At 32.4% G+C, this 27,092-nt stretch overlaps 1 protein-coding gene across 5 annotated transcripts in view; it reads right to left on the reverse strand.

Annotated features, from left to right (window-relative positions):
• hts (adducin 1-like protein hts) overlaps positions 1-27,092 on the reverse strand; it is a 314,291-nt gene that overhangs the window by 267,727 nt on the left and 19,472 nt on the right. For all 5 annotated transcript variants that reach the window (XM_075367264.1, XM_075367265.1, XM_075367262.1 and 2 more), the window contains exon 2: positions 42-90. The gene's annotated coding sequence lies outside the window, so the exon portion shown is untranslated. The remainder of the gene's footprint in view (positions 1-41; positions 91-27,092) is intronic.

Consider the following 27,092-nt stretch of genomic DNA (forward strand, 5'->3'; position numbering starts at 1 on the left):
TACAAAACTTTCATTTTAAAAATAAATTCGAACGCGCTTACCAACTGTTAGAAGAAGCTTCCACCGTCCTGCTGTTGCGTCAGGTGGGACCTGCAAAAAAGAAACAATACAAAAATTAAAACTACGATAAAATGAAACTAAAAATAAAATTCAAATAAATAACTGGCGGAACCGAAGTTATCATTTGTTTCATGCATCATAATAAACTAATTTAATTCCATTTAAAACCATAGTATTCAGGATTCATTGTTATTAAAACTTAAGCGATCATCTAAATTTATACATTTAAAAAATTTTTCTTTACAATTTTTGATACACAGCTAAATGGGTCAGTCAATAAACACTTAAAGCGAATTTATTAAAATAAAATTTAATTCGAATTTAATGAAAATCAAATTTCTTTCTTTTTTTTTATAAGTTTAAACTATATTTTGACAGCCTTCATTAAAAAAAAAGAAAAAAATACTTTACGAGGATCGTAACGGGAACGATACCTTGTTGTTTTATATGTCTAATAAAAATGAGAAGAGGAACTCTAAGAAACAACTAAGAGGCTAAGCCATTTGGAATGCAGAATTTTTGTCTAATTTCTTTTAACGTTTAAACAATCACGCTATTGATTTCAATGCAAATGTAAAAAAGCTGTTTTTTTTATGAACATTCCCACTGTTCAGCGTATAAATAGTATACCGCCAGCAGACTTTTTTTATAAGTTCACATGTAAAAAGAAATAACAATAATCTGCACTTAAAAACCCAACTTCTGTACATGAACAAAGCGCGAGATTTAAGCCTTCCGACCGATTTTTTTCGCAGAATATTTGAATATGAAAATAGCATTATGATATATTTTTCATTACGCTTAAAAAAAAAAAAACTCGTATAAAGCGATGATGAAGACGAGCAAAGTAAAAAATATTTTCCGATCGTCTTCGTTGACTGTAATTTTTCGTTGATCATATTCTTCGTAAATTATTTAAAACAGAACGACATTTTAGTTTACGTCAATTAAAAAGCAGTTTATAATTTCTTACGACAAACGACAAATAAATAAATAAAGATGAGAGAAGAACATATTTTTACTTGTACGAAGTAAAGGAAGATCACGAAAAATGTCAGTTTCCAGATTTGAACGGAAAGGTACATTTAGACCATCCCTGAATCCATTTTGACTAGTTTTGGCGTAACGTCTGTACGAACGTATGTATTATCATAACTCAAAAACGATTAGCCGTAGGATGTTCAAATTTTGGATTTACGACTTGTAACATCTAGTTGTGCATCTCCCCTTTTGATTGCAATGGACTGAACCAAATTTGTCCATGAAAAGCCCGAAATACAAAACAATTTGAATTTTTCACTTTTTCTTAACTAGAGTAATCCTCATCGAGAACCTTTCAACGAGATATCATAAGTGGTACTTATTTTCATTGGTTCCAGAGTTATAGCCAAATGAAATTTTAATTAATGAAATATTTGGATACTGTAAGGGTAAGGCATATCGGCTCGAATCAGACTTCATCTTCTTTTTTTAATTTAAATATATTGATTTATTAATAATTATTAACCCCCGATTGTAAAAAAGTCGATAAATAATTTAACAATAAAAAAGAATGAAAAAATATCAAAAGTTATTAATGAAATAAAATTTTATGTACTTTTCATTTTTTTTAAATTAAGTAATTTAATAGGCGTACAAGGAAGTCATGTGACTTCCTTCACATCAGATTTTTATATACTCGTTTAAATATATTTAACGGAGTTCGATTTTATCGAATCTATAATCAAGTAAAACCTTCATCGAGAAATCCAAATTTAAGGTTATTTCTTAAATTTGAATCCTAGGAAAATCACGTGCCAAATTATAATTTTATACAGAATAGTGCTATTTTTGCTCCAACTGTAAAAAAGCAGATTTTATGAACATTCCCACTGTTCAACGTATAAATAGTATACCGCAGAATGTTTTGATAGGTTTACAGGTAAGAAGAAATAAACAGTCATCTGCATTTAAAAACCCAACTTCTGTTCACAAACAAAGCCTAAACGTTTTCCGATAAATAAGCTTTATTTTTATACGTAAATAACAGAAATTGCATATAATTTTTTTTTTTTACGTTATATAAATATATTTTTTAAATTATGTAAATACAGTACATTCCATCGATCTCCTGGTAGGACAGTGTTCCAAACTACCGCCTTCACAGACTTTATTACACGATATAAAAATATCCCTTCTTCTAAAGATCCCTTAGAGATTCTTATTTTCTTTCTTAAAGGACTAATAAAAGATATACTATGAATATATTATACTCGTGTTACAAACAGAACATACGTGTATGTAATGAATATTAAAGCGAAGAGTAATATTTTACTACAAGTACTCAAGTCGTGGTAAAATTTTTAATCCATACCGCTTGGAATTATAGGATGTTTATTTACATTAATTCCAAGATTTTGTTTTTTAATAATTTAAAATCATAGTTAAAGATGTATAAAGAGAATATAAAGTGTAAAGAGAAAAGGTTAATAGATGAAATTTGACAAAGTCTGCAAAGTCTGAAAGTAAAGACATTATTAGAAAAGAGGTGCAGTGAAAAAAGATAATGAAGAGCGTGACTGTGGTACTATCAAAGGATAGAATGAGAAGAACAAGAAATAAGAGAAGACTATAGAAAGAAGGAGAAGTTCTTTGTTCTACAGAGTACTTCATCGAACAATCTGCAACTACGGCAGCAACACTTCACGATTACATTACTCTATCACCGAAATAATCTAGCTAAACGAGAACTTGAAATTCATAAGAGTTTTACCGTTATACGGAGTGGGAAATCACATCTAGTGTATGAAACGGCTCGTTGAAATTTTTAAAAGTAAACATAATACGAACAACACAGTCGTCGATATTTATGTTTACTCGGTTTGAAAGGAATTTAAAAATAATAATAAAACTTAAATAAGATAATGTTCAAATCAATAATTCGTAACGCGTAAAGAAATATTGTTTTAACACGTTATCTGAATGGCTTCCGGTCTGATAAGAACATTAATTTTTAAAAACGTTAAAAATACAATATTTAATCAGAAAAATACCTCCTGTTAATGCCACTTTTTTTACCGCTTGTTAACTTCACTCGATTTGAAACTAATAAACTAAAATAGAATATTTACTCTCATTTTATTAAAAATTCGATTTTAATCTAATTTTTATATATCATCAACTGAGGTAACTTTAATTTTTGTTTATATTACTGTTACCAAGGATTGCGATAAAAAAACGGCATTACAAAATAATACTACTACTTTAGTACGGACCTAAATGTAAAAAGTGTACAACTAAATCTCAAAAAAATATTTTACAAAGTTTGGATAATACGATTCCCCTGTTGTGAAAAGGCGATGTAAATAGGTTAAAGTCGTGTTTCCCACAGTAAGCGATTTAATTAATCTTTACTGCTTTATACTATTCTTTCCAGTTTATGATTAGGAGATACGATAAGCATCCGAGATAGAAGCAGCCGAGCGTAGTACTTTCGCTGAGAGTAATAATGGCCGTTACGTAGCTAGTCTGAACGGCTACCAAAGTAAAACTATCTCTTACAAAGCTGGTAATCACTTGCGTTTTATGCTGAGAACGGTGATATGGAATAGTATATTCGGTTTACAGAAAAAGGACAACGGGAAACCATTTACTTACTTTTACTTTTTTCCGTATTTACTGTTCCAAGTAAAAATAGTACGGACGCTAGTTGATCGCGAGAAAAAAAATTATATGCATGGATGCCATTACTCGGTGAAAATCCAACAAAATAACATATTTTGTTTATTTTCTCTTGTTTTCATAAACATATGTTTATATTTATTCATCGTACAGTGCAGAAGCTCTTTATGTAAAAAAATAAGTTTGAAAGAATTATCATTAAATTAATTCAACTCTCCAAAAAAAGTATTCGTTTCTTAATAACAAAAAATAAAGCATTTTTTATTCATAAAAAAAATACATTAACAAACAGAACAGACTTCTTTTATAATAAATATAAGTTACGGTTTTAAAGGTTTGCCTAACTTTGGTTACTGGTACAAGAACAGATACAATACATAAAATTGATGCAGACACAAGTACAAGATACTCGATCGTTATCCACATTATAGTCTATTCTACTTAAAGTGGTTTTGGGAACACACCCTGCAACTACTTTATTTTTAAAGATTTTCAAAACTGTTGCATTGTTTTACGATCTGGAGATTCTTTGAAAGCATAAATCCGATTCACAGAATAATGAAAGAATCGAGAATTTTTTGAATAAAATTAATTATTAAAATTCAAGGTCCTACAAATATAATATTTGTAGAAATATTATATTCAAAAGGTAAGAGTAATTCTTATCATTATCTGGCACAAAATTCCAACCAATCGTATTCGTTGTTTTTTAACCAATCATAAGGTGAGAGTAATTCTTATCATTATCGGGACACAAATCCAACCATATTCGTTGTTTTTTAACCAATCATAAGGTGAGAGTAATTTTTATCATCATCATGAACGAAATTCCAACCAATCGTATTCGTTGTTTTTTAACCATTTTTTTTAGCAATTATCGCACATAATTACTGTAAATTATCTGTAACCTTTTTTAACGTTACGTAGAGTAGTTTTTCAATAAAATTTAATTTGTGAAATAATTTAAGGAGATGAAGACGATTAAAAAGTAAATAAAGATTATAGCCTGATTCTGCTACGCTACACGAACTTTATTCTTTTCTTACTATCTACCTAAATATTCAAAATACTAAAGTAAAAAAGAACCGTAATTTTGCTCGATGGGAATGATTCTGCTACGCTACACGAACTTTATTCTTTTCTTACTATCTACCTAAATATTCAAAATACTAAAGTAAAAAAGAACCGTAATTTTGCTCGATGGGAATAAACTCATAACGGGTGGGTTTTAAAGAAAAGCTTAATGGCATTATGAGTAAATTGTTTCAGAAAATAACCTGTCAATTACACAAACAAAAAATATTCTTAGAGATTAAAACACGTAGCACACAGATATAAAATCTACGCAAATACATAAACCACAGAAGTACTTAGATTACCCGATCCTAAAAACATTTTACAGTTAGTTCCCTTGTTCTTAAACCGAGCGATGTCGTTTTAAAAATAGACAATAATAACTGGAAGAAAAAAGAGAAAATAATAATAAAATATCTCTATAAAACTGGAAACCGGTTGTCATGGAAACCGATCCCGCGCGTGTGCAAGAACAAAGTCCAACCCGTACGTTACCGCCTCCTGAACGGTTCAGTTTGTTTCTCTAGATGCTGGAGAAATACATTGTTTCTTCAAAACAAAATTCAAACCAAAAAATCAACTGTTTTTTTTTCAAAATGTTTTTGAAATTAAAACAAAACATGTTGTTTTAAATCAAAAAAATACAGGTTAGTTATTGTATGCAGCGAATATTTACAAAACTGCACGATAAAAACACGCTGGCCCCTATCGTAAACATAATTTTTATACTTTATTAATAATAGTAATAAATAAACGTCAATATAGCGTTTCATTCTTAAATAGCACATACGGTTACGGGCTCTTAGGTGAAAACCTCACAGGCATTAACGGTTTTTTTTTTTAATTATTAGAATATAATAAAATAGCGACATAACAATAATCAAAAGATTTTAGCGACCAATGCGTAACACATTATTAATGCGGAACAAAAGATACGAAAATAATTTTCAATTATAACTTCTTAAGAACCGTTACGATAATATTTAAGTACAATGTACTTCAATATACTTTTCATTCGCATTAATTGTTATAACATACATAAGAACCTAACTAACAGGTTACTGAACCGACAACTAGGTCGGGTTAATGAGATAAATATACCTCATACAAAAATTAACATAAAGAGGACAAAAGTAATTTTACAACACAACTACTGTTTAGTTTTTTTAGAGATGAAGATACTCTGCGTTCAGGTCCAATTAAATTAAGTAAAGATTACAGTTTCTTTTTTTTTTTGAAAGAAAAAACTCATTAACCAAAAATTTATAAATAGGTAAACAAAATTTGAATTAACCACACGGTGATACTTAGCCGCTTAATGCAATAACGGTTACTAAATTGTCGCAATTTTTTTCTCGGTAAATATCATCATACGTAAAAACGAAGAAATGAGTAAATTATAAGCGTACAGAATGAAAGAGAAGAAATGCTTTTAAATAGAATGTGCGCGAGACGGAGATGTAAATTAGGTCGACAGACGCGGCTTGCACAGATCTTTTCTACCTTAAGCAAATTTGTAGCCCTCGAAATGCCATACGTGTAATACGATATAAAAATACCATACTACTGTAACATAACAAGTAATTTAATAGCATCACGTAAACATAAAACGTCGATCTAGCTCACCGCTCTACTTGAATTACTAATAACCGCCAACGTGTCAAACTAAACCACATGTAACAATAAAGCGTGAAAAGTACGACGCAAGAGTTTTGTTAGTAAGCAAAATAAAACCTAGTATTTACCTTTAAAGAACAGGTCGGATGGACATAACGCAATTTTCCGAAGAATTGCGGATGTCCACGATTATTCAAAACAGAGGTCGGTCATCTAGTGATGACCGATCGACGCAAGGATACGGGCAGTGCGGGTGGGTTTTTCTGGTACGCAGTCCTCAACGGGTAGATCGCCCCTTTCTTGCAACCAGACACAGGTACGAGAATCGTTCTTATCCTTAAATCCTTCTTTGTCGGGTGTAATATGGGTACGAGTAGACGTCCACTGCATCTTTGCTAAGGAATTGCAACAACTGCAGATTAACTGCATCCTCGGGATTAATATAGTACGGTTATGCGGCGGTTATCCGGCTCCGCCTACGAAAATAGTCCAATCTGATCGCTACATAAAAATCCTGACGTTTAACCGAATTAATCTGGTCTTCCTGTCTTCGTGATAAATATAGCGATGAATATGAATCTTTGTTTTTGAGCTCGCGGTAGAGAAAGAGGCGGTAAATAAAATTATTAGATGTATTACGGCTTCTGTATTCTATAAACTCCGAATAACTGTACGACTTGGGCGATATATTACTCACTAGCAGAATAATTAATATTTACCTGAAGTTATAATGGACATTTAAACGATATACTTAGCTTAAAATCAAATTATTATTTCCTAAAAACATTTCGATACACATTGTTCCTTACCTTACTCTACTTTCATAGATCGTTACGTTACAATTATAAATTATATTTTAGAACTTTTTATTTTTTACAATTCGAGTTTAATACGAATTTACGATTCAGAAAATGACTCTCCTAAGAAAAGCAGGATACGTGTTTATAAAGTGTTCACTTATATGATAATTTTTTTAAGACTAAGATCAGTATAATTTTATTGCAATGAGGATTTAAAATAAACGAGTATTACCACAATTAGCAAACGATTTCGATAACAAATATTAAATTTTCAAAAAAATAACATTTTAAAATATGATTATTTAGTTTACATAAACACTCATGCCATATCATTACTATGTAAATCCCTACGTAAATAAGATATAATTAAAATAGGCACTTTACAACATACATACATACATACACACACACACACATATAATTTCTTTAAAAATGTTATATTCTAGATACAAGGTACGTTTTTAATACGATTAACATTTTTTTAGATGAAATATTTATTCCGGTCGTAAACGACCGAGATAATACACTATCTGATACCACATACTCCCTAAAATTAAACATAAGTCATTCTCAAGAATAATGATTAAAAATTGCTAGGGAAAAATGACGACTGAATACAGCTTTCTGCAATCGGCATTTTAATCTTACTGAAAACCAGGCGATTTAAATGACATCTTCAAAGGAGACGGGCTCTACTGTAATGAATATCGATAACAGGAAAACCAACTATGATTTGGGCCGATTGTTCCGTAGGAGTTTTCGCGTATTACAGCAGAACAAAGAAACCGCGACAGATTAAGCAGTACAATAAATTAATGCATCTATTTATATTGTGAATAACGCATTAAAAACAATACTACCGTATATGAGGGGGAGATAACGTAATAATACAAGCGGTAAATACAACACTGCTTGACTGTGCACTTTTACATACATAAGTAAAAATAGATAAAACCGAAAGTTATTGAGGAGTAATTAAGTAGATTTAGCAGTAATTTATATATTATTTGTTAGTTCCCATAAATGAAAATTTACATGTTTATTTTTTACTTGTTAAACAATATTATTAATAATAGATGAATAATTTTTATAAAAATGTAAAAGCATAAACAACTAAAGAATTAACAATAAAATCAAATCAAGCTGTCTGATTACGTACATATATATATATATATATATAATTAAATGATAAATCAAAATATAACACTTCTTTTTTTAATCAGGAAATTTAAATATCAAGATACACAAGACCGAAAAAAGTAGTTCTTTTCACTGTAATATAACCGAAAACAAATAAAATTATATCAGCCAATTTCAAAACCAGATAAAATCAATAACTTTTTAAATCAGTAACAAGATTTTAATGCTCATAACAGTATACCTTGACATTTGGAGATCAATAACCAGGAATGTAAAAAGCTTAAAAGTATGGCAAAGCCAGGCAGTATAAGCTCGAAAAACCCTGTTTTGAAAATATTCATAACAAAATATAACTGGCACAAAAACGTAATGCAAATGAAATCTAATTCATGTTAACATAATACAAACTAATTTTGAACAATTTTGTCTACATCGTACTGGTAATCCCTAACAAAAAACTTCCCTTCAAAATTAAAAGTTCATACTACTTTTATTAACACGATACACAAAGGAAATATCACGTCTCTAGATTTTCTTTCTACTTTATAACTTACTAACTACTAAACTACTTACTTTCGTTTCAAATGAACAAATAAAAAAAAAATCAGAAAAAGAGTAATTAAAGAAGTACTTATATCAAAGTTTTTTTTTGTTTTCAAATTATGGATGGAAAAGAGATAATGAAATTCGTAATTTTTTATCGATTATTACTATCCATTATTATAAAATGTATTTTTTAATTAACAAACAAATCGTACAGTAATCATAGTAAGAACCGTTAAGCGAGGCGGGTTAAGAAGCAAGCTTTATTACAGTCTAAGAGTGACAACAGCCCAGTAGTAAAAAAGAGTACGAACATAGGTAAGGTAAGCGAGAACGATCCGGCAACGCAGCATCGTTAAGCGTCGCTAAGGTTCCCTGACCTCTGTTGACTGTTGTACGAGCCAAACCGAAGCGCGGTGAAGGCCTTACTACACCGGTGCATAGACGCACACCGTCACGAGCTATCCACAAATTATCATCGCACGCATAACCCACAATACAAAAACATCGTCCTATGAAATAAAGCGTTATCGACTAAGACTGCTGGACTAATAATGGACGGACCGTAAAGAAACTATCATACGATTTACGACCTACAACAGCCACCTCGTAAAATAAATGCTACCGTAATTTACCGAGACAAATTAGTAGAATCCAAAAATTTGACACTTATTTAACATTTTTCCTACTTTTGGGAAAATAAAATTTACACAACCCTTATCAAATCCTATCTCTGATTATCAATAGTAAACGGTAATACGTACCAAGCAGCAATAAAAAATACTATAATTCCAAAGTTACGCGATAATTTAAACGTCTAAGTCATTAAAACGTCTTACAAGTAATTACTTCACTGCGTGTCTAATTATTCATTAAACAAACAATCCGTAAAATAACACGCATTTCATTAAAAACATACAATGGATCTTTTGTTCTAGATCAACATAAAACTAAAAAGACAAGTACAGAATATACTAGTACACTACTAGTATCAGGCTGAATATAAATAGACACATTTTAATATGAGACGCCAAGAAATCGCTTAATAATAAGAAAAAATATTTTAACTGCAACGAGAAAATATTATAAGTAAAGTATGTACAGCCGTAGAACCAAAAGGTAATCGACTTTACAGGAAAGAGAACAAAGGTTTGCCCACCGGGCTGGTTCAGTGGTTAACTCGTCATAGAAAACCAGCTGATTTCGAAGTGGAGAGTTCTAAGGTTCGGGATTTGAACCTTAAATTTTGTAAGGGCGCTAGACAAGGATGGACCACCCTACCGGGCGGGCTGGTCTAGCGGGTTAACTCATCATCGCAAATCAGCTGATTTTGAAATCCACAGTTCTAAGGTTCAAATCCTAGTAAAGGCAGTTACTTTTAAAATACGGATTTGAATACTAGATCGTGGATATCGGTGACCTTTGATGGTTGGGTTTCAATTAACCTCATCTCAGGAACGATCGACCTGAGACTGTACAAGACCTATACTTCATTTACAGTCATTCATATTATCCTTATTCATTCTTTGAAGTAATACCTTACGGTGGTTCCGGAGGCTAAACAGAAAACGAGAGAGAACAAGGTTTATGTTACTAACTCTGTTAGTTTATGTTACTAACTCCTTTTCTTGATGCACTTTATAAATTTATTAACATTTAACCGTTATGCGACAGTTATCCGAATTTGTGGAATTATTGGAACTCATCAGATGTCGATCAGAATCCACGCATTAACTTAGTGTGCCCGGACTCAAAACGAGTAAAGACCGCTTCTTCAAGGCGATTATCACACGTTGATGTCTCCTACTGAAATACACTACCTTCAAAATGACGTAGCTTACTGTATCATTATCGACCGCTCACTCTGTCAAGCCGCCTTCAAATCGTGTTTTCAGATACTACAAGTGATCAAAATGGATAGTGGACAGATCCATTTATATATAAATGGATAAAACGTTTGAAGTGTGAGCTTCTTTACCGGCTATTAGATCGGTTCTTTCGTTGCCAGTTATTACCACACGGCAAGGAACCCGGCAGGAACTGTAATGTTGCTAACAATCAACACAAGACGCCTGAATATCCGTAATTATTAGGTGTATTCTGTATATTATGAACGATACTGATTCTGGACAAAATCACACAAAAAAGACACAATACGGATTAGATTGGGTCCAATGACCTAGTTTTTCATCCTTACTACCAGAATCTCTTTGCGAATCGACTTCGCCGATCAATTATAGCTAATGAAATCCGCACTAAATTTATAAATTACGTCCAAAATATAGATAATTGAAGTATTAGTAATTAATAATGCTACAACGTTAAATGTACGATGTAATAGTAACGTTATTACAAATAAAAAAAAGGTTTCTAAAATTCTTTTGGGAATTGAATTTAAAATTTAGATTAATTTACAAACTCAAACATTCGATATTTATGAATCTGAGTTATAAATTAACAATTACAGTCTACTTAAATTTAATTCCAGTTTTTTAAAGTGAAAGACAATAAGGAGTACCAAGAAATGTCCTGTATATATAGGAGGGGGGGGATAACAACAAACGTATGTTAAATACTTAAACTATTAATGTCATAAGATGCTTAAAAAATAATAAAAACAATTACTAAACAGGTTTACAATCAAGTAGAAAATTTAACCTGTGTAATTTTTTTAAATAAAACAGAAAAAAGAGTTCATTCAAAAAAAAAACATTAAAAACTTCACTTTGTAGTATTAACAGAACCATTAGAGAAAAATCGATCTCAAAAACGCATTCTGTACGAACAAATTTTATAAACGAGCAAATGAAAAGACCTCCATATCGATTTACTATATTGCAAACCGACCGAACAAATTCACTTTTCAACAGAACAAGTAAAGCAACAAACCATTTAGGTAACTCAGATAAGCTTGTAAGTTTTTCAAAATCACTTTCAAACATCGCATTCCTCCTAACAACTTAGATTAGATTACACTTCTATCAGAGATTAAATGAAAGAGCCAAGTTTGATTACGAAGAAATACTGGCACAGTTCCACACAAATCGACTTAAAATTATTCAGGGAGGAAAAAGGTTAACGAGAAAACTTATCTTTTTTGTATCTGCTGAGTCACAAAGACGCATCATTAAATAAAAATACGTATTGTGGCAACAAAATAAAATACGGTAACAAGCGAAAAACACCATCCATTCTCAAGCTATATTTCACACACTTTCTATTATTTTATATATATATATATATAAAAGAAACCTTGGGCATTAGACAATAGTATAACTGAAGCACAACCGTAACAAGACAGCATTACTTAATAACGGTTACGTTATAACAATAAAAGCATTAAATTATTACTGTACACGAACAACGTTATATTTATTATAAAAGTATAATTTTTCAACATCATATGAAGTGAATGAAATTAACATAAAACACCGGCTTCTAACTCATAAAGTAGAACGATTCTTTTATTTTTTAAATCCGCTTTAACAACTCCTTCGATCTTTAAGAAATGTTTTAAGTTGTGTTTACACTTAAAAAATATAAATAATGTGGCATTAAAATCTGTACAGCCGCAGTTTTTTTTAAATTTCCGGTCAAACTATTCTGAAAGTTATAGAATTTTCCTATCCCAGTAAATATAAAAATAGTACTGACTGAATATGAACGTCACTGATACAAATGAATGTTACTATTTGGATTCGCGCCATATTATGTCATTAAAGCAAATAAAATCATCAAATCCGGTCACTGTTCTAATAACAACATCGGATATACCTTTTAAAAATAATGAGAATAAATAAATGAACTAACCTAACGTTCACCTTATATCGCTTAAAAGTTACACAAACAAATCTATTAAGATAAATAATTCCCTTTCCGAAAAGTACTTTTAAACTATCCAAAAACAATTTGAGTAAAGTAACTTCCCACCTAACGACAGAATTCTCGGACTACTAATACTTCAACCGTCACCGGTGGTCCTTTATTCTCAGATTCCATTATCTAGTCCTGAATTAACTTGTATAGCCGTCTTTGCTAGGGTCGTTCCTTTCTCCTGCTGAATAGAGTTTCCTTCGCCATTTTTCAAACTGTAAAACCATTTTTAAACTTTTCAAGTTGCCAAACATAAATCCGCATCTTTATTTCTATTTTACGTTTGTACGAATACTTTTACCATAAGCCCGAAACTAATGATAAATATTCCGAAACTAATGAGTTAGCAACTGTTTAAATTTTCATACAGTAGAATCCTAGGACCTGCGTACAATTCTGGAGGAATACGGATTCTTCTATCGCGGTTACCAAACTAGATTCATTTTAAAACATTTAAAAACATTTTGAAACAGCCTCCCTCCACCTCCTTTTTGAAGAAAGTATTTGTTGGCAAGGCATTTATACTACCATAATGCTTAGAAATAACGCGTACAACGGAAACATTTCTTGATGTTAATATAGTCAACTCTTTCGACATCAGTACTTCCTAAAGTTATCGACCGGTCATAACACTCTACCTACGTTCACAGCCAAACGAAACTTAGTACTACCATTCTCCGGATTCTTGGAACCATCTAGTCATAAAGGAAACAGTTTACAGTCGTACCCGCAACCGATTTACGTAATTATCTTTATTGCTGTGCGGATAATAAACGCGAGCTGAAAAATAAATCGGCATAAGAAATCAAAATTTTCATTAACATAAAAAATTAATAATGAGTGTGTGTGTGACTTAATTGTCAAAAAAAAAATCGAAAAATATGAGAAGTATTTGCACTTCTCAAGCTTGGATCATTTTCAGGAAAAATATAAAAACGATTTCTTCCCTTGTAATAAAACGATAGATATATTTTTAAAAACAGGGAAAGAAAAAGACGATGAGAGGGGGGAGGTAGAGGGGGAGTGAGAGGGGGGAATTAACTGAAACGTATCAAAAACTATAAAAAAATGCTTCTTTCAATTCGGAGATTTTAATGTAAGTAAATTCTACTTCAACCAAATCAATCTTCATCAAATCAAGCATAAAAATGGTTTTTCATTACCAAAATGAATCGTAAGAATAATTATTGAACTTTAAGCACTTCTGTCAACCTAAATTCATACAGCTAGAAATCAAACAACATACATTTCAGGCTACCGATATTTCAAAAAACTAGTTTTAACCGATCGATCATTCAAGTAATTCTGTAACAATAATCATAAAAGAGATACAACGTATAGAAAACCGATCCGAATCATCAATACATTATTAAAAACGATCGTATTTACAGGCAGCATCAATATCATTTTACAATTCATACAAAAAAACTATTATTTTTAAGAAAGCATCTTTACAACCACAATCCAGTCATACGTAGCAAATCAAACCACGACTGCACTTGTTCGTTCGTGCTCTTCGTTCCACAGCTTTTTCCAACCGTCACAACGTTATAGATCACTTTTTTACCAAATAATCACCATACAGCTGTAAGCAGACGATTACTGTTAACGATTCACTGCTGCGACGTTCGTAAATTAAACAAATAAAGTACAACACGATAAATACCCCACAAATATATTTCGCGATTTCACGAATAAACATTAAATGCAAATAAATTATACTGTAACAACAAAGAAACAGACAAAGTGAATTCGTGGAGTAAATTAAAACGAAATATTCAAGGAATTAATAAAAAGTATGAAACGAAGAAACAAAAACAAGAGCGAATGCAGTAGTATATATAAAAGAGGAACGAACGCTGATCTAAACAGAAAATTGTTACGATTGAATAACGTCGAGAAGATTTAGAAGAACTAACAAGGAATACAAGCGAGAGACAACCGAAGTTCGACGTAATTCGTCATCATTGTAAATCACGTAGGATTCCCGTAAAAGACAGGGGAAAACATTTATTCTAAAACTAAACATTTAATTAAAAGTATTCACAATGCTAAAAACTGTATTATTTTAATTTTATTATATTTTACACATCAAAACCTCCGTCTACATTTATTAATTAAATTTTTTTTAAAGAATAACGCATATTTTGAGGCATTTTAATACTGCGTTCATCATTCTTCTACTAATTTTATTTAATCCAGGTTCGTATTTATTTATCTGAAGTGTTGGATTATACTGTAAAGGTTACGATAAAAATCAAGACTTTGTATATGAAACTTACGGGGGGCGGACTAAAAAGCGATGAATACGTATCGGTTATATAAATACGAATGAAAGTAGAGCAACGCGAGCGTTAACTCTACGTATCTACATTCCCCCTATAGATACAAAGCGACGTTTTGTTTCCTGCAGCCGTTCTCGATCGGCGCGCTTTGGAACGGGGTTTAATACTTGTGCTACGTCATCTAACTCAAAACAACCTGCAGCGATTGAATACTTAACAGCTAAAAATTGAAATTCAACTTTCTCACAAGCCGTTTAAAGCGAGAAAACCGTTGAACGAAGCACAATGAACGGGCAAGTAATAAAATTTCATAAACGTACACCCTTTACAGCAAAAATATAGGATGAACTTAACCCGAGGAAGAGTAGTATAGTCTTTGACGCAAATTAATTTTACTTCTTTTTACAGACTTAACAAGACCGTCGTATAAGTCCAAGGCGCATCGTAAATTAAGAGGGAGTGTCGAAAGAACAGTGAATTATACTAGAATACATGGAAAGCGTTGAACTTTAAAAGCATTATTATAATTAATTCAGAAATTTTTTAAAGAGACCACAAAAATCGGTTTAACAAACTGGTGATAATATTGGTATTGTTGCATGATGACACACTATCGCATAGGATAACTTTTTTGAAAAACTAAAATTTAATCTCTTTCACATCTGCCGCACACCTACGGTTTGAATATTTCCTAAATTTCGTTGTATGAATTCGACAAAATAAATTGCGTTGTCCGAATGTCGGAATATTTCCTTTTAGTTACAGCTAATAATAATTGTTGCACAAATGAATCATTTTTAGTGACAGAATGTAAGTTCTAATTAATAGGAAATCATCCATAGTAAAGCAAATTTAAGGAAGGCAAAAGTTGTTCATAACCGCAATTTTGCAACGATTTTCGCTCACTTCGAAAATAAAACATACATGAATCTTTTAAGTAAAATCTACATCGTCGTTTCGATTTACTAACGTTCACTTTTAATTTGATTTGCGATAATTAAGTTTGAATATACCCGTGAGAGAAAGGTTGCGATTAAAGGTTCGTATGATTGAACGTAACTTTCAATAATAGACGAACAATCAAAATTTGGCGTGTTTTCATAAATCGAGTGTTATCTTCGGGGAACTAATTTAACTTAATTTTGCAAAACTCGAGGCTATAGTAAGGTAGAGCATTAAATGGGAAAAAGCACAGGACGTAAAAATATTTTTTGTGAATGTGCGCTTACAGTTTTGTTTTCACGATTACCCGTTGACTCCCTTGTTGGGAATTCATTCCTATTCTTTTCAAGCGTATCCACTTACGCGCGGTAGGGTCTATCGGTAACTAATCTAAGCAGCTTAAATCTCTTAATCTATAACCGAGGCGGAGTACACTTTCAAGTACGATACTGTATGAGAAATTCATCAGTCTTAATTACTAGGAAAACGGGAGACCTATGGAAAACTGCAATTCCGAAAAATACACTATGTACTTTATATCGATAATAATAATAATACTGCGAAATAGCTACAACTAACACACGAATAAAAAGGAAAGAATCATGTGGCGTATTGTCTGCTTGACTTGGTAGTCTATAAATAAACATTTCCTTTTTTTTAATTCCACATAATTCTTACGATAACCATGCGATTACATTTGCATTTTTGGCCTCGATTTCGTTAAATATTTTAGTAAACCATAAAGGTCCAAACAAATTACCGGATTTGTTTCGATCTTAAGACAAAAATACTTTAATTAGAAAACAATTCAGATCCTTAAAAAAATAACATAGAAGTGAAAGTAAATACGACTGTAATTGCAGCTATTACACGTGTCGATAAGGCAGGTACAAATTGATAAAATCTTCCTTGCTGTAACAAAATAAAAATAATAATTAAAAACGCCGTAATATAAATCTTCCACCACCACTTCACTGTACAAATAAAAACTTTTACCGTTAAAAAAACTATAATAAAAAAAAAATATCCACTGATGAACAATACGATACATTTTACTATCGTTACAGTAATTTTAATTACATAAACATTTTAATCGCATAAACTTGTATAACTAATAAATAAAGTTAAAAAGGTTTACAAAGCGTTAAATCTGTCTAATCAGAATAAAGACACGAACCCGTGACACATGATAAAAATACACAAGAATATAATAAGCCATTTACACTACGACAATATCGAACGATGTTTATATTAAACTACTGAATAAAACCGAACTATTTTTAGCTGAGATGAAGCTTCCACTGTTGATACGAAAGGTATAAGACTGTTAATACAACCGATTGATGGTTGTACCAACAAGTACCATACATTTTTCAAATTCGGCCGCAATGTTAAATTGTAAATTATGAACGACCGATTCGAACCACCACTCTTATCGATATTTTTTTTTTAAAACTAATTTCAAATTTTATTATCTCTCGTGTACAGAGATATTTCACGGCAATACGCCTGCTTCATTAAGGACCTACCTATATATTAGAATTAAATAAAAACAAATTAAAAAAATAACGGAATTTACGACGAAAAATGACCACTAACCCTAAACATATTTCTTCAATCAGTTTTCTAGCTACTGCCGGGTCTGGGTGTGTAGGTAATGGCAAATGCCTCTTTCTCGTAACAGGGACTTACGACCAGGAGTCGTTACCACTCTTTTCGCCGCGATGAGGCAATGCTCGAGCAGATCGTGCGCCAAAACGCTCTGAATTCCCGTGAAATGGAGATGAATAGTCTAAACAATTACGGCGCAAAACCGTTGTAACAGTTCTCAGACAGCAAGCTTGTGAAACTGGGGAAGGTACACACTCGGCCACCAGCTCAAAAATAGCACTGAAAAAGACTTTATACAACGCAAATAATCTATTCATGAAAATAGATCAGAGTATTGGGGTATTCCAACCGCAGAACCTCATCAAACACGACGTTCCAAATGAGGGACCCCAACACATGGCACAGCAATCCTTTGTGGCCACTAGTAGACCCGCCATCTTCTTACGCCACTGGTGTTCGCCATTCTGCCGCACTCCTCCTTGAGGCCGGCCGTAGGTTCCTCTAGCCGATCGTAGGTAGGCGCTCCATCCATCGGGCACATCACCCGGACCCACCAGAACCTACTCCACGCCAAAGCTGACAACTCTGTGGTCGCTGGCAAAGTCCGAGTCCATTATCTTCCAGTCAATGATTCTGCCCAGTAAGCTCTCCGAAACAAAGGTAAGATCCAATACCGACCTACTCCTGTACCCTTCGTAGATCGTCCCATCCTTACGAAGGTCAACTCGTTCCCAACGTTTACGCATGACAGCGCCAGAGAGTTTGTTACGGCCATCAATCTATCCTCGCGTCTGCTAGTTCTTTCCGCCACAGTCTCTGCGCCAACCGCATTAAGTCACCTGTGGATCTCTGCAGACTTCTCTCTAATTCCGCCAGGTAAGCGTCATATTCTTGGTGGATGCAGTTAGGCGACACGTAGCATGCGACCAGTATACACCTATTAGTCCTCACCGATAGGCGCCCGTCTCCACTCTCAACATTCAGACGCGCGTATCTACCGGTTAGGTTAGTATCTCCTCTCCAATCCGCGAACCAGCCTTGTTCAGCCACGATGTTTTTGTTAGATTCAACAGCTGCTATGAAACCATATTTCTGTTGTACTTCGGTTCCCCACACCAGGTCATGCGCCATCCTGCACCTGTTGGAGGTTGATCTGAAGCACTCTCACTGGCGTCGCATACTCCTGTTACATGCCGGGCTTCCCCTGTGGCCGGCATTACCACACGCTACGCATATCACCGGCTCCGTGCAGACAACCCTGAAATGCCCCTCTCTATCACAATTATAACACTTATTGGATCTATTCCGATTCCTGCATTCTGTCGCCCTACACCCGGTTCCCAGAATCTGTCACTCCTGCGAGGCTCTACTCTGCAGGAGTGCCAGCCTATGAGTATCCTCTGCAACTGTTATCAGCCGTGCAGCCTGCTTCTGCGGGAGCACAACAGTGACGTTTTGTGTGCTCCCAAACGCAGGTCTAAGAGACGTGATTTTGAAATTAACCTCTGCCCCAATTTCTTTTGCAATGGCTGCAGCCATCCCCTCCTTAGTTGTGCCCAGATCTAGATCTTTCACGTGCATCGGGATAAAGAAAAAAAACGTTTTGGTGGTGGGAGGGTTTTGGGGGGATATCAGTACCAAGGAAAGCTCCCAAGATGTGTAGTACCTAAACGGTTTAGTGTGTCTGGACCTACGGGTATCAAGTTATTACAAATTATAACTTCCCCTATATAATCTATTCTATGATTTACGTGTAAATCCCCTTGTATAATTTCTTCAAAAACTCTCTACGTCCTTGTTTACTGTGACGTCACCACCCACTTGCACAGCCCTGCATACAGAACTTATAAAAATTCTCACCGTGTTTATAATACTACTTACTGTAGTAACATAACTTACAAATTATATACGTGTTTATTTTCGGGCCCTTCAGTCCCGTGCCTTCTCTAAAAAACACAAAATAGAATGCACAACGTTACTACATTACACGTAAATCTTCCTTCACACCTTATTCTTATAAATAAATAAGATTTAAAGATGATCAAATCGTCTATTTTCACACTGGTTTGGACTAAAATACTTATATTTTCCAATCCCCATGTGGGATTTCCACGAAATTTGGCAGTAATATTAATCACCACTAACCACAGACATGAGCCAAAAAACATCACCTAACTCTTCGAAAAATAAATAAAAATCTTTCACTTCTCGGGAGTAATTACGAAAGCGTGATCCATCAACCGTGTCAGCTACACAACTAACTACAAGTTAAAGTGTACTACAATAATATCCCTATATATAACATAATTAATGCGTATAATAATACATAACATATTAAGTATTTTATGTAAAATAGATAGATATAAAAAACAACAGTTTTACACTTCGAACTTTAAAATGATATTAAAATGCTATGTTTTTACAATATAAATGACAAACCATAGTCGAGATCAAGTAAAAGAAGTTAACTCCAGTCGACCGAATTAAAAGAAATTTAACAATTTGATGATATTCAATTATAAATAAATGAAAACAACGAAGTAAAACATACACTGATACGAAGTACTATATAAAATTTAGTACCCTTAAGAGAAACACGGATAATTATTGAGACCACGATAGCTTCGAAAACTAATTAATTTTATTAATTAAATATAAACTAAGGTATTTACAAAGCATATGCTTCTCTTCTGAGTAGAGATTACTCTGTATAAAATGATTTAAAACAGGAAGAGGGGTAACACCAATCGGACACTTTATACCATTTGTTCCAGTTTCTTTTATATCTACGACTCATGTAAAACATATATAAGGTTCTATAGGCGTCGACCAAATCACCCGTAACAATAATATCCATTCGCAGCCGATGCCTAAATAGAGCAAAGTTACTAATAGAACAACACTTTTTGGAAGTAACTAGTCTCGCAATACGTCCCTTAAAATGTAAAATTATGAAATAACACACACTAAATTAGCCTTAAAAAACACGTTATTATGTCCGGGTGAACGTATGAAAAATTATTAATACCAAAAATTCCTTACGAAAAATCAGGCTGCACTTACAGAATGCATGCGTGTATAAGCGTGTGCGTGTTATGTGAATGTCCTAAGGACAATAGATAAAGCAGACAGGATATGCAAAAACAAAGCTATTCTCATAGAATCTGATGCAGAAATAATACTAATATACATAATTAACAACGCTAATAAAAACACGATAATCATCTGAATAATTATTACAAATAAAATCTGTATTAATTCTACTCACCGGATGTGTTTTTGGAAGTTTCCTGATACCTAGTTCAGCTATGTTGATTATGGGTTGTAGGCAGCCTAGGTCCCTTCTTATGAAACAATAGTATCCGTTAACTGGCTATAAACATCGATTACCGAACTAGAATGAGTTTATTAATAAGAAAAAACTAAATGAAACAGAATAACGGGGGACACTATCGACGAGCCATAAGCGTTAAACCATAATTGGATCGACCGAGCCTCAAACTACCGACCTACAGAACGGGAAGGCTTGCACTAATAATCTGGCACACTATGTGCAAAATTAAAAAAAACTATATAGCAGTATTACTTTTAATGTTTAAATAGTAGGAAAAAATATTATTTGTTTTTATTTATTTATTTTTACTCCAACAAGAACTAAGAGTAATTATTGTCTGAATTAACACCATACGAATCTTCTTATCGGCGGAAAACTAAATTAAAATTTTAAACGATGGATGAAATAATATACTAAAAACTTGAATAAGTGAAGCGAACTTTCATGCTTCAAATTATAAATATATTTTACGAAATATGGGTTGTTACTTGTGTATGAGTAGAGATTAATGTAGAAAAATTGAAAGCTAGAATTAATAACCTTTACAATTTGGAGCTGCAAGAAAATTTCAAATAAAATCGATTTCGGTCCATGAAGGACTGGAATGAGGAAAGACTCGGGAAAAATTGAAAAGAAGTAAAGGCATGTAACGGCATTCAGTGCATTAATAATTCGGTAATAGAATAAAATGCATAGTAGAAATTTTTTTAGGAAAACGACACACACACACACACAGAGAGAGGGGGAGAGAGAGAGCGTGTACGTGTAACAGTAGAGTAATTGAGGTTGTAGGATTTAGCAAGCACGTTGAGGTCAGATCACTGAAGAACAAAAAATAATGTAACTATCATTAAGGCCAGTCCAAAGAACGATTTTGCGGATGAAGTTCCATTTAATATTACCACTATTCAGCTTCAAGGTTTTTTTTTGTTTGTTTAACCTCCGGATCCACCGTTAGGTATTGCTTCAGAGGATGAGATGAATGATTTGTAACGTGTGTAAAAATGCCATGCCTAACCGGGATTCGAACCCGGGACCTCCGGATGAAAGGCCGAGACGCTACCACACGCGCCACGGAGGCCGGCCACAGCTTCAAGGTTGCTTTCGATCATATTCGTTTAATGCGTTTAGTGCCTTTAGAACCGAAGAGTTAATATAAAAACGTAAGTTTTTGATACATTTACAATAAATTCTTTGTTTTAATTCGGTCGATAATTAAATCGATGTTATAATGGAGATTGATATTTTCTATAAATAACAATACTATATTTATTAATAAAAAATAAGTTTAGCGTTTAAATTCTACGGCCGATCAAATTATTCGGTCAGACCGACATCAAAATTTGATATAAAATTTCGTCGGGAAGAAATTTACAACAATAGTTATTAATATGTTGCAACTTAGAGAAAGTTATAGTAGGGATTAGAAGAATCTTATAAATAGTTAATTATTAAAAAGTCCTTTATTCGTAACAAAAAAGTTTACTTAATACGAACCAAATAAGAAATTTGTTTTTAAATATTAACCGAAAATGTATAAATATATAAAAGTATGTAAAATAATTTTATATATCTTGCAGTAAAGATGTAAAAAAACACCTGCATTTAAGATGCGTCGGGAGTCTAAGAGAAAGAGATGGAGAGTGAAAGAGCAGCGGGATTATGTCTATCGATCAGAAGCGTAGGCGGGCACGCTTGGCACGGCTATCTGGGTCACCCACACGATGCGCGTGCACACTGATACGCGAAAGCGCACAACAAACGTACATACAAATATAATCTACAGAAACACTGAACATACGTGAATACTTCGAATACTGCACGATCAAATCTCACAAAACTGTAAATTATACAAAGCAACAAATATCTATTCGAATCAAACAATATACAGTCGATAATTCAACTTTTTTAAGTTATATATATATTTATATCGATCCTCTAAGTATTTTTTAAAAATATTGACAAACATAAAATTAAAATGTTCCAAACAAAAGGCAGCAAGTTTGTAAAATTGAATACTTAGCGATGAAGCATCTAAAAATCAGTTATTATCACGGATGGGAGGGTCGACATCCGGTCAGATGTTTAGAAAAATTCACGAACAAAAATAAAAATTTTATTATAAAAAAAATAATCTTCAGCGTTTATAAATAGAGGAATGAAAAAATCGCTTTCCGAACAATAAAAGCATCAAAACTACCAGAAACACTCGGCTAACAAATTGTGATAAATGAGTCGATGTACAAAAGCATCATGAATGACGGTTATGAAATAACTATATAATTAAAATTCCAATCAAAACTAATATATTTTAATCCAAACTCCACAGCTCAATCGATTAAACACTGAAAAGTCAACAGTTCGGTACAGGAAATTATATATCTAATTTAATCTGTTTCTACATAGCTCAGGGCAGTGAACATTTTTAACTTAACATTAATCAGATCGTTTATTCAAAATCATTAAACAGGAAACGCAATTGAAATTAGCATGATTATTGATTGCATATGTACTAAAACAAAATTTAACACGCTTGTTTAAATGGATCAAATACATAAATTAAGATCCGTACTGACTTCGATAAAAAAAAAGGAAAAGTCTAATAATTACGCTACAATAATATGCACGATCGTATAAAACAACTGTAACGTCACCAATATAGAATAAATTTCCAGATTCTACTAAAAAAACTGCACCCGATATGAAATGAAATAAAACGTTTAAAATTTTTAAAAAACCAAAATATAAAAATTTAAAGAAAGATTTATAAATTATAAAACTGTAAAATAGTCGGGTAGCAGTTACAAGAGTGGAATATGAAGACGTGCAAGCTACGATTCAGAAAGACAAGGTGTAACACCTTTCCTAGCTACTTTTCATCTTGTAAATAGAAACTATATAAAAATTGAAAGAATAATTATCCAACGAGAGAAAAAAAAGTTGCTAAGATTTGCCGGTGATACCGGTTCTTTTGATAAAAATTAAAAATTATTTAAAATAAATATTGCAAGGCAAGAATTTATTGTCAAATTTTGACCATAATCGATTGTTAAACAGACCTGTTACCTTTACTAAAAGAGTTTCTGTTAGTCCCTTTTTGGATCCATCCCATTATTATATCTTCCACTACTTTCTTCCTAATTAGCATGAATCCGTTACTCATGTCCGCTATATTCTATATATAGAATATATTGTCGTTACAATATATTCTGCAGGGGGGAAATTTAATATTATACCACAGTAACCCTGAAGCCTTGTGTTGGGGATACAATTTACAAAACCTTTTGCGTAAAAATAAAGCCATGCACGATAATTTGAATCTAGATCCTTTCCCGCCATCTCCAGTACTACGTATTTTATTCAGAAGTAGTCGAAGCGAGTTCCTCGTTCACGAAATAAGTACGTTAGAATACATGCACTCTAGGCTACATGCACTCTAGGCTAGGTTACAAAACCGGCCTCCGTGGCTCGAGAGACAGCGTCTCGGTCTTTCATCCGGAAATCTCGGGTTCGAATCCTGGTCAAGCATGGCATTTTCACATCTACAAATAGTTAATCTCATCCTCTGAAGCAACACCTAACGGTGGTCCCTCAGGTTAAACAGAAAAAAGTCTATGTTACAAAAAAAAACTTAACGGGACCAGGATTTGTAAACAAGAATTGAACGGCAAAAGGTGATTAAAAGCAAAAATAAAGAATGGAGGTGCTAAAATGTAATTTGCTTTGAAAGATAATTTTGTACAGAAAAACTATCTAACTTCCACACCGTAAAATGCAAATTATAACCGTTCTTTACAACTTTCATAATTACATAAACACATTACCTCTTCCAGATAGTAAATTATTTATTGTCTCTGGAGGATGAAATCCTTCCGGTTCCGAGCTAATTCTTCAGCCTTCTTAATGTAATGAAATATTACTGAGATTAGAAAAAAGACGATCCCGTCCGGGAATTAAATGATTCATACACCCCACGTATCCCAACAGTGTCTCTACCAATGAGCTAAAATAACCAGTTTTACCATATACAACTGAGTTACTCATATATAATTTTATAATATTAACGATAACATTATTAGATTTGATTGAATTATTTTGGTTTAAACTCGTTCAATTGTTTTGGAAACTTTTACAAGATGAATAAGAGATTATTTTAATAATTATTATATTAAAAGACATAAATACAGGTATTTCGGTCAGGTAATTTTTAAAATTTACCTATCGCAGAATGTTTCACTTTCAAAATTCAAAGCGTCAAATAATAATAAAATAAAGTATAAAAACAATCGAGGCAGATTATTTATTATTTATCGGTTTATCAATAATCTATCAGGATAAAACGATGGGAGTGTATCAGAAGAAATAGTGGCGCTATTACTAGAGAAACAATTAAACATTGTCAACTACCGTTTCTTAATTTACCACAAAATATTTTTTACAATAAATACATTTACATGTTCCCAAGCATAATATATAATTATGGATTAGCTAGTCAAATGAAATAAGAAAATTTAATTAGTTAGAATATGTTCTACATTTTATCACTTCCTCTCAAGACTTGTTTTATTTTTTATGTAATAGTGAAAATGAAGTGTAATCTTATAGTCTCAGGTCGATCGTTCCCAAGATGTTTGGTTAATTGAAACCTAACCACCAAAGAACTTTACACTATCTGCCCAGCTTGTAACATCACTCGATGTACAAGAGTAATCAGAGTTGCTTTCTACAAGAGTAATGATGTTCACTATACAGCCGGTTTGCGTAGTAAACAGTATGAAAATTTCATATGCAAGACTTCAGTCTTGCATATGAAATTTCAGTCTTGCACGCGCTTCAGTGGCTTGACATACTGATATACAACTGTAGATTGAAAACGCAACAGAAAAACCACTTCCCCTAATAAGAATGGTTCTTTCTCATTTTCCGTAATAAGGATGGCTTTTTAAATGATCGTTATTCTTGAGAACGATTATCATTCTTGAGAGAGGCACATGACTCGTGTCAGGTCACAGACTATTATATGTTTTTTTTGCTTTTAAGAAGCATTTACACATAACTTTAATTAATCTTATTTTTTGTTGTTCGATTTCATTAGTATAATTTTTTTATATATAGATAAAATGAAATCTCTATCGTAAAATGATGCTTATAATGGTTTTAGCCTCGTAACAATTTTAGTCATAATTATAAATTTTTTGTTTTCTTGTATAACTCGTGCCAGGCGGCACGATCAATCGACTATGCGGGTAAAACGAAGTTGAGTATTCGGTTTTCAGTATACGTAAATAAAAGAATAAAAAAGTAATACAATGAGCAAAAACTTTCCACGTAGACCAACCACAATATATATTTTATATATGATAAAAATATATTACGCACATATACAACTTATAAAGATCTTTAAATACAGACTTCAACTCTAATTTTTATTAACTTTGTTTTAATAAGAAGCGAAATGACTTTTTTTTTGGGGCTTAAAAAACAATACAAATGATTCAAATCAAACGTTAAAAAGGCAAATTTGACTTGTTTTTATTGAGAATTTATAACGATGTAAAAGTTAATTTATTAATAAGAAATAAACGCTAGGTAATCAAAATAATAATAAATTGTGCAATCAAAATAATTACTATACAAAATCAATGTAATAGCCGATTTTTTTATTTATTACAGAATTAAGAGAAGAAATAAAATATGAAACGATTAATGAAATTTTTATATAATCAAATTAAGTGCGTCGTTCAAATTCAGACCGAATTAAAATTTCACATTCTAAAAGTAATACAAAATAAAAGTATTTTATCGTACCGTAATTAAAATATTTACAATAAAATTTACGGTTTGAAACGACAAACAAAATTTCCACTAAAATGAAACGGCTGAAATTTTTATTTTTAATAAAGTGTAAATCCTTGAATATTTGGCTAATAAACTTAAAATATATATATATATATATATATATATATATATATATATATATACACAGGAAGTGTAATGGATTATTAATCCGACTGATTTCATTAAAATTATAGAAAAACAAAATCAATTGTACTTAATACTGTTGACCGGCACGGCGTAGCGGCAGCATTTCATCTTTCATCCGAAGATTTGAAGTTTAAATCCTGATCAAGTATCACTATAAACTTTCATGAC

Source organism: Lycorma delicatula, chromosome 5, assembly GCF_047948215.1.
Source record: "Lycorma delicatula isolate Av1 chromosome 5, ASM4794821v1, whole genome shotgun sequence".
In the NCBI taxonomy this organism is placed as follows: domain Eukaryota; kingdom Metazoa; phylum Arthropoda; class Insecta; order Hemiptera; family Fulgoridae; genus Lycorma; species Lycorma delicatula.